Source organism: Rhinopithecus bieti, unplaced genomic scaffold (genome assembly GCF_001698545.2).
Source record: "Rhinopithecus bieti isolate Rb0 unplaced genomic scaffold, ASM169854v2 scaffold_13617, whole genome shotgun sequence".
NCBI lineage: Eukaryota > Metazoa > Chordata > Mammalia > Primates > Cercopithecidae > Rhinopithecus > Rhinopithecus bieti.
The window spans coordinates 2,024,515-2,033,449 of record NW_016807714.1 but is presented as its reverse complement, the minus strand read 5'-3'; the positions used below and the strand labels follow the sequence as shown (position 1 = coordinate 2,033,449).

The following is an 8,935-nucleotide window of genomic DNA, read 5'->3' as shown; positions in this document are numbered from 1 at the left end:
GGGGTGGAGTCAGAGCCGAGGAGGGACGAGGCTGGGGCCCGAGGGACCAAGAGCCTGGGCGGGACCAGAAGCCCAGACAGGCGGGGCCGGTGCCTGGGGGGCGGGGCTACAGTCGGAGGCGGGCAGGGGGCGTAGCCGCGAGGGAGAGGAGGGCCCAGAGCCCGGAGTGGGCGGTGCCTGAGCAGGGGGCGGGCCCGGGCCGGGAGCTAGGGACCCAGGCCGAGAGTTGCAGACTCCGAGGCTCGGGCCTCGCTGGCTGGTGGGAGGAGCGGGGTAGGGGCGAGGCTGGCGGAGATCCAGGGGATCGCCCGGCTGGGCCCTGCGCACCCCGGATCACCAGCTTCGGGCGCTGGTTCCCACCGAGGCTGTTCAGGCGCCGCCCGCCCACGTCCCTGCGACAGGAGGCGGCTGCTGGGCGCGCTCCAGGCCCCGACTCGCGGAGACGCCTGGCCCGGGCCTTGTCCGCAGTGGGCGGCTGGAGCGGGCGCGGCGTCTCAGAGCCTCCGGGACCCTGGGGAAGGGCGCGCCTCGGAGTTGCCCGAGGCCGGGCCCGGCGTCCCCGCGCCCCGCCCCTCCCCGGCCCCTCCCCGGCCCCGCGCGCCGCCCTCCACCCCGGCTCCCTCGCGTTCTTTCTGCCTCCGGCAGAGCCTGCGCGTCTCCCCCGGATGGCCACGGACCCGCAGCCTCAGCGAGGACGCTGCCTGCGTCTCGGCTGCTTGGACCTTCCCGCGTGGCTCCCAGGGAAGCCCAGCGGCCGGAGGGCGCAGGATCCGCCTGACGCACCCCTCCCCACGGGAAGAACGGGGCGAAGGTCCAGGAGGGACGTAAGCCGGACTCCCCCAGCATGCTGATCCGAACCCGCGCGGGGAAATCTGCGCAAACCAAAGGAGGGAAGACTCAGGCACCCCCCAACCCCCCAGGGAGGCCCAGGTGAAAAACAGACGCCGGCCTCTCCTCTCCCCCTGCGGATGATCCCAGCACTCCCACCCCGCCTCTGCAGCCCCGAGTTCGGCTCCCTCAGCCCCACATCCTCTCTGGTCACCTAAGTGCCCAGCTGCTCAGGGAGCATGTCGCGAAGGATCGGGAAGGACAGGGGTCTGCTTCCCCAGCCGCCCTCCAGACCCCCAGGGCTGGTAGGGGCCGGCAACCCTGTGCCCCAGCCTGGCCCGTGAGGGGGGCACACCAGGGTAACACAGGAGCAGGAGGGGGAGAGAGCCTGGCTAGCGCATCCACCTCATAGTCACCTTCCTTGTGTCCAGGGTGCAGATGCCAGGGCTCTGAGGCCCTGAGATCCTGTCTGGGGCGAGGGGACTTCCTCCATCCACTGCATCCACTACCTGGCTGAGTCAAGAGCCCACTGAGCAAGCAGACCCTCCACAGCGAGGCACTCAGGCCTCACATGGTCACGGTGCTTATGCTCTGGGCCAGCCTGGATTGCTCATCCCTGTCTGAGATTGGGATTCACAGGGTCTTCCAGTTCCACCTCTTTCTTTCTCTACTGATTGAGAAACACAGAGTCCTTTCACCGCTCCAGGACCTGGCCACTGCGTGTTCCCTGCAGCCTTGAACTCAGGCTGGGGCCTGGCACATTCCCTGAAAAAGCTGTTTAAGTTGCTTAAAAACACAGTCAACCCTATTGCTGAACACATAGAAACTGGCCCTGCCCTGAGCCCAATCCCTTAAACTCTCATCTAAGCTCCATGGCCAGACTCCCTTGCTGCAAACATGCTTGGGTAAAGCATCCCTTGCCTCACCGTTGATCCCAAGAATGCTGAAGCTCCATATGAAAATGTCTGGAAGAAATGCTCTGGACTGATCGTTTACCACTTCTTTCCTTGGAATCCCAACCAATTCCATTTGGGGACAGTTTGGGGAAGTCTTTTGAGGCAACTCCCTTGCTGCCACTTTTGGGGCAACTCTAAACTCCTCATATTTGGTCAGATAGAACAGTTCCAAGCTGTAAATGTTACCAGGAAAAAAATCTCAACTACAAAGCCACTTTCAAGGTGATGCTGCATTTCCAACAGCACTCTCCGAATCCGAGTGGATGGCCCAGAGCAATGGTGCTTCCAACCGACAGAGCCCCTCCACAGGTCCCTTACCATCTTCAGACACCCATATCTCAAGGTGAGTTCAAATGTACGCTGAATTTTTTTTTTTTTTTTTTTTTTTTTTTACAGAGTTTCACTCTTGTTGCCCAGGCTGGAGTGCAATGATGCAACCTCGGCTCACTGCAACCTCCACTTCCCGGGTTCAAGCAATTCTCCTGCCTCAACCTCCCGAGTAGCTGGAATTACAGGTGCGCGCCACCATGCCTGGCTAATTTTTTGTAGAAATGGGGTTTCACCATGTTAGCCAGGCTGGTCTCGAACTCCTGACCTCAGGTGATCCGCCCACCTCGGTCGCCCAAAGTGCTGGGCGTCCAAGTGTGAGCCACGGCGCCCAGCCCCCTGGATTTGTTTTAATCAAGTGTGGCAAGGCGTGCACACGTGAGAAAGACTGTCGTGAAGGCAGAGGTTATAGTCACGGGTCCCTGGAAACTGGGCAGGGCACACAGGGCCACATGAGAAGGACCAGGGATGGCCAGGAGGCAGAAAGTGGGAGAGGGCTGAGTTCGGCCAGAGCCTTTATTTTCTCTGGAAGGAGAGGGCAGGCAGGGTAGGTATGCAGAGTGAGCTCAGGATTGGACTATTTGAACAACTGTGGCAGGCTCTGGGCTATAGGAGTGGCCCCTTCTTGTCCAGTACCTGGCTCCCAGTTGACTTAGGGCAGGGGAAATATTGGCTTGGTGAGTGACAGTGTGACAAGGGAGATAGACAGTTGTGGACTCTGGATTGGTTGGTTTGTGTCTCAGAGGTGCACTGGGGCTGGGCGCAGTGGCTCATGCTTGTAATCCCAGCACTTAGGGGGGCCGAGGAGGGCAGATCACCTGAGGTGAGACCAGCCTGGCCAACATGGTGAAACCTCGTCTCTCTATTAAAACACATAAAAATTAGCCGAGTGTGGTGGCGCACGCATGTAGTCTCAGCTACTCGAGGCTGAGATGGGAGAATCGCCTGGACCCAGGAGGCAGAGGTCACAGTGAGCCCAGATCATGCCACTGCACTCCAGTCTGGGTGACAGAGTGAGACTCCATCTCGAAAAAAAAAAAGGGTGCACTGGAAGGGGAGTGTTTGCTGTCTCTGGGAATTAGCTAGCCCTAGAGGGAGCAGCCTCTCCAGGATCAAGGCCCCAAATGCTTGGGTGACCCTAGAGAGCAGAGATGGAGCCCCACAAACAAAAGGTTCTTCATTCTATGCACACACTCCCTGGTGCATGGTTTCAAATGTCTTGGTGAAGTCGGGGCCAAGCCTCCGTGCGGTGGAGAGGATATCTAAGGAGGAATAGTGCCTGATGGGGGTGAGCTGGGGAGCAGCGGGCCTGCCAGGAGGGCGCTGGGCTGCTGTGGGAAGGGGTGGGGTGAGCATCAGGTCGGCAGTGCTATAGGTGTTCCTGGAAGGCACCCTGGGCCCTCTGGACAGTCAGTCCTCACCCATCCCACACCCATCAGAGTACAGAGGAGACTGCTTCTCCCTGTAGTGATGATCTGTTTGGGACCGCATGACAACAACCACAAGCAGAATTTGCTTTTCTCTGGCAGCCAAATCAAGAGAGACTGGACGCTTGTGCCACAATTGGGCATCTCTGGGGGTGAGATCTTGGCAGCCGCTTCCTACCCTTCAAGTGTCCAGTGGGCAGCCTGCCTGGCTAGCTGGGTGTGGGAGGGTCCCCCAGTTCACGCCCTGCCTGCTCCGCCTCCCCAGGCTCTCTCCAGGCCTCTGGACTGTTTTCCTGAAGTAAGATTCCCAGCTTCCAAACCTGAGCTAATCTCCCTGCTGGAACAAGGGGAGACGCCCTTGATCCTCACCCAGCCAGAAATGGGGAAGAGTGCTCCCAAGGGGTGAGTGTGAACAGGGTGGCCACAGCCCCACTGCCATAGGCCAGGCCACAACTTGGAGAGGGCCTGGGAGCTCGGAAGGTTCGGAGGACAGAGAACTAGGAGCCAGGAGCCTCTAAGAGCCACAGTGCCCACCTCCCGGAGGGCCGGGGCAGACAGCTGGCCCCACCTGGGCACTGTGCCATACAGAGACCCATGAGTGCCAGAGCAGCCACGGGACTGAGGTTTTGGGAACAGCAGTGGTGGCTGCTGCGCACACACAGAGGAGGACTGGCACGGGGGCCCTGGAGATGGAGGCTCTGCTGGCACGGGGGCCCTGGAGATGGAGGCTCTGCTGTGCGTTGGGGATGACCGTACTGCCATCACACGAGGGATGTCCAGAGGGAGGCAGCCTCAGGAAGCAGTGCCACATGGGCTGGTTATGAGTCAGCAGTGAGGGTTCCGGCTTGGGGACCTGTGACACGAGCTGGGAGAGGGATCTACTGCCATGGCCTTGGAGGCCCTTCTCTGTGCCTGCTGTGTGGGGCACCAGGGGTCCTGACAGAAGACAGTCGGTCAGGGAGGAGCAGCCTGAATGACAGTGATTGGCTTTGCCCTGGTGCAGGGACTGTGGTCATTCCAGGTGAGGATGAGGAGAGCTGAGGCCAGGCGAGGCTGCGTTTCCAGGGCCTTCAGCAGCACACAGCCGTTTGAAGTGCATCTCAGGAGGCAAGGGATCCTTCCCTGGGTTCAAGCAGGAGAAACCTGGGGTTCGATTAGCAGCTGCTGGGACCTCCATGTTGTCATGTTGGTCATTTGGGGCCTGTTGTTGAACAGGAACAGCTGCATTGCTGGAGTTGGGGGTGCTGTACCGTGGAGGAGAGAGGGGAGCTGTCAATCAACCACCATTGCAGGCTCTGGGGCGCCCGACTGGCGACAGAGATGGTATGGTAAGAGGTTGGTGGGACTGCTGAGGTGCCCAGGACCAGAGGGGCTCAGCACAGAGGGGTCCAGGCTGGGTCTGTCCCCCCAGGACAGAGACACAGTTTGGGTCTAGGTGGGGGTCTGTCCATCAGCCTTGAGCTTGTGGCTGGGGATGGCTGAGATTTGACTGTTGTTTCTTCGCAGTCTTGAGATTTGGGAGTAGATTGGGAGTAGATTTTGAATATAAGCGGGTCTAGAGACAAGAAGTTTTCAAGAGTTTCAGAAAAAGGAGTCAGCCGGGCACAGTGGCTCATGCGTATAATCCCAGCACTTTGGGAGGCTAAAGAGGGCAAATGGCTTGAGCTCACGAGTTCTAGATCAGACAGGGCAACGTGGCAAGACCCTGTCTCTATAAAAAATACAAAAATTAGCCAGGCATGGTGGCGGGTGCCTGTAGTCCCAGCTACTCAGGAGGCTGAGGCAGGAGAATCACTTGAACCTGGGAGGCAGAGGTTGCAGTGAGCCAAGATCACGACACTGCACTCCAGCCTGGGTGATGGAACCAGACCTTATCTCAAAAAAAAAAAAGAAAAAGAAAAGAACAAAGGAGCCTTGGGGCTCCAGAGTCCTCATCCGGCTCCTATTGGTGCCCTCCCGATCTTCCTCGCCAGTGTCCTTTTAGACCTGTGACCTCTTGTCACTCTTATGTGGCCTGCGGGGTTAATGATGGTTCTCCCTCACAGGCCTGTCTCCAGCGGAGCACCTCTGAGCTCCCCTAGACTCCTGGGGGGCAGGGCCAGATCCTGCCATGACCTTGAGTCCTCCAGGGACTGGTGCCCACAGGTCCAGCCTGCACTGGGACAGACAGAGCCAGAGAGTGGCCACAGGCCTGCTGCGGCAAGAAGGCAGGTGGTGTGTGAGCCACCGCACCCGTCCTTCCCAGGCTGGTGGTATCTGCCTGTGTCCCTGTGCTTATTGCTGCTGGTGTGAACATAGTTACTGGCTCCCTGTAGCAGGCCCCAAGGACTCCGTGGGCCCTACCTGTGCTCCTATGCTTCTTGTGGCTGGGGCAGCAGCAGGCCGTGAGGAGCTCCTTCATACGAGGGTTTCAGACCATGCTGGCTGTGCCAGGATGCCTTTGTGGGCAGTGGGTGCCAAGGCTGCTCCGTCCTGGCAAGTCTGCCCCTGCGCACTCGCGTGGTGGATGCACACAGGTGGCCAGTGCTCCCTTCCTTGAGAATGGAGGCCTCTTGGCGGGAGACACCCAAGGGAACGGGCAGCACCTTGACAGGTTTGCTTCACTGCCCTTGGCTCCTGCCTTGCCTGAGTCTGGGTATCCCTCAAGAGGGGCTGGTCTGAAGGGTACAGAGGGACCAAGGGATGTTTCCCCAGGGTACGGATGGTCTAGGAGGATGCTTTGCGGCTTCTCAGTGGGAACTGCCCCAGGGAGTCTGGTCTGCCCAATGCCAGGTGCCCAGGGATGGAGGATCCAAACCTAAGCCACTTCCAGGCCTGTCAGGGCAACCTCCTTGGCTCCTGCAGCACAATCTCTCCAGTTCCCTGCAGTAACTCTGGGTCCAGAACAGCCCTGATATGTCACAACCCCTCCCCGTGTAGAAGCTGGTCTCTCAGCTCGTCCTCACAAGCACCTGTGAGGCAGGAGATGTCCTCTTTTGGAGGTAAGACACGGAGGCACAGAGGTCAGGCTGCTAAGGGTGCCACCGGGGTCTCCCCCACGCCCACAGACCCTCCTTCTGCCTTCCATAGCAGCTGTGTGTGAGGAGGACAGTTGTGGGTGATTGCAGGCCAAGTGTGACACTGAGCAGGAGAGGAGGAGGACAGGTATAAGGAGCTGGTGTCCTGTAGGCTGGGGGATTTCTCTTTCTAATGCAATGTGATCTCCCCCACCCCCTGCCAACCCCCCTTGGGCTGCTGGTGAAGCAGTGTGAGTAACCAGACTCCTCAGTTAGTGACAGGCTTTTCCCCAGGCCAGACCCTGGGGAGCTCCCAGAGGAGTCTGGATCTTAGGCCATAAGGTGAGTCCCTTGCTCAGTGCTCTGCAGGATGTGGTTGGTTCAGGATCTGAGTTCTAACTGCTAATCTCAGGCCCCGGGTGGTCATGGGAGGCTGCTGTGGGTCCAGCCTGGGGGCCTGGCCACCCATACAGTGTCAGATTAGAGCCAAAGGCCACAGAGCTGGGTGGAGGGTGCTGCTGTCCTTGTGCGAGCCTATGACATTTTGCCCGTCATGTAGAAATCCAAGCTAACTGGCCCCAGAGTTGCTGCCAGGTTGAAGTGTCCACTCCGAGACGTTTTGGGCAGAAGCTTGCAGATTTGCCCCTCAATTTAACTCGGGGGACAAGGGCTATGCTGACCTTCCCAACAGTGGCCTGGGGCAGGGAGCGGGAGAAGTGGCAGGCCCCGTGGGGAGGGCTGCAGGAGAGGAAAGTCCAGAAGTGGGGCCAGGGAGCAGTTCACCCACCCCAGCGCCCCTTTAGTCAGGTCCTGCAGTATGCAGCATGGTGGGCACAAGGCCTATGTGGCTATCAGATGCCTGCAATGTGCCCGGTCCAAATTGCCATGTGCCACAAATGCAAAACAAACATTGATTTTAAAGACTTAGTATGAAAAAGAAAATAAAATATCTCTCAGATGATTTTTTATATTGATTACATTTGGAATTATATTTTAGATTTAAGGAAAATAAAATGTATTACTGTATTTAATTTTACCTATTTCTTTTTACATTTTATTTTATTTTATTTACTTATTTATTTATTTATTTTGAGACAGAATCTCGCTCTGTCGCCCGGGCTGGAGTGCAGTGGCCGGATCTCAGCTCACTGCAAGCTCCGCCTCCCGGGTTTACGCCATTCTCCTGCCTCAGCCTCCCCAGTAACTGGGGCTACAGGCGCCCGCCACCTCGCCCGGCTAGTTTTTTTTTTTTTGTATTTTTTTAGTAGAGACGGGGTTTCACCGTGTTAGCCAGGATGGTCTCGATCTCCTGACCTCGTGATCCGCCCATCTCGGCCTCCCAAAGTGCTGGGATTACAGGCTTGAGCCACCGGGCCTGGCCTATTTATTTTTGTTTGAGGCACAGTCTCGCTCTATCAGCCAGGCTGGTATGATCTCAGCTTACTGCAACCTCCACTTCCTGGGTTCAAGCAATTCTCCTGCCTCAGCCTCCTGAGTAGCTGGGATCACAGGCGCCCGCCACCTCGCCCGGCTAATTTTTGTATTTTTAGTAGAGACGAGGTTTTGCCATGTTGGCCAGGATGGTCTTGAACTCCTGGCCTCAAGCGATCCGCCCACCTTGGCCTCCCAGAGTGCTGGGATTACAGGCATAAGCCACTACGCCCAGCCTCCTTTTACATTTTAAAATTAAAAAGTGGCTCAGAGATAGTGATTTTAGGTGAAGGATTTGGGCTGTGGCCTCTGTACCCAAAACTTCTGTCTTCAATTAGATCCTTTCATTTCTACAAAGCAGGCAGCACAGCCTCACATCATTTGATTATTTGATCTTTCAACGCCACTTCTTGTCAGAAGACACCCTTATATAGTAGAATTTTATCTGGGTTCCCTCTTCTGGTCTACAGCCTCCATCCCTATCAGAGCAGTTTGTAGTGTCTTTTCTATTTCTTTTCCAGATCACTTGCCCATTTTAAAATCAGATTTTTACTATTCTTATTACTTTTTTGCTATTGAGTTGTGCGAGTTCCTTGTATGTTCTTGTTTTTTGTTTGTTTGGTTGGTTTTTTTTTTTTTGAGACGGAGTCTTGCTCTGCCGCCCAGGCGGGAGTGCAGTGGCCGGATCTCAGCTCACTGCAAGCTCCGCCTCCCGGGTTCCCGCCATTCTCCTGCCTCAGCCTCCCGAGTAGCTGGGACTACAGGCACCCGCCTCGTCGCCCAGCTAGTTTTTTTTGTATTTTTTAGTAGAGACGGGATTTCGCTGTATTAGCCAGCATGGTCTCAATCTCCTGACTTCGTGATCCGCCCGTCTCGGCCTCCCAAAGTGCTGGGATTACAGGCTTGAGCCACCGCGCCTGACAATTTTTTTTCTTTTTTTCTTTTTTTTTTTTTTTTTAGACAGAGTCTC

General features: G+C 56.9%; 1 long non-coding RNA gene across 4 annotated transcripts in view; it reads left to right on the top strand.

Annotated features, from left to right (window-relative positions):
* The first annotated feature begins 168 nt into the window (after positions 1–168).
* LOC108536624 (uncharacterized) overlaps positions 169–8,935 on the top strand; it is a 14,767-nt gene continuing 6,000 nt past the window's right edge. For 2 of the 4 annotated variants that reach the window (XR_001887567.1, XR_001887569.1), the window contains exons 1-2: positions 169–2,127; positions 4,754–4,861. This is a non-coding gene — a long non-coding RNA (uncharacterized LOC108536624). Of the gene's footprint in view, positions 2,128–4,753; positions 4,867–8,935 lie in introns of all 4 variants that reach the window. The other 2 variants (XR_001887568.1, XR_001887570.1) reach the window with 1 other exon arrangement.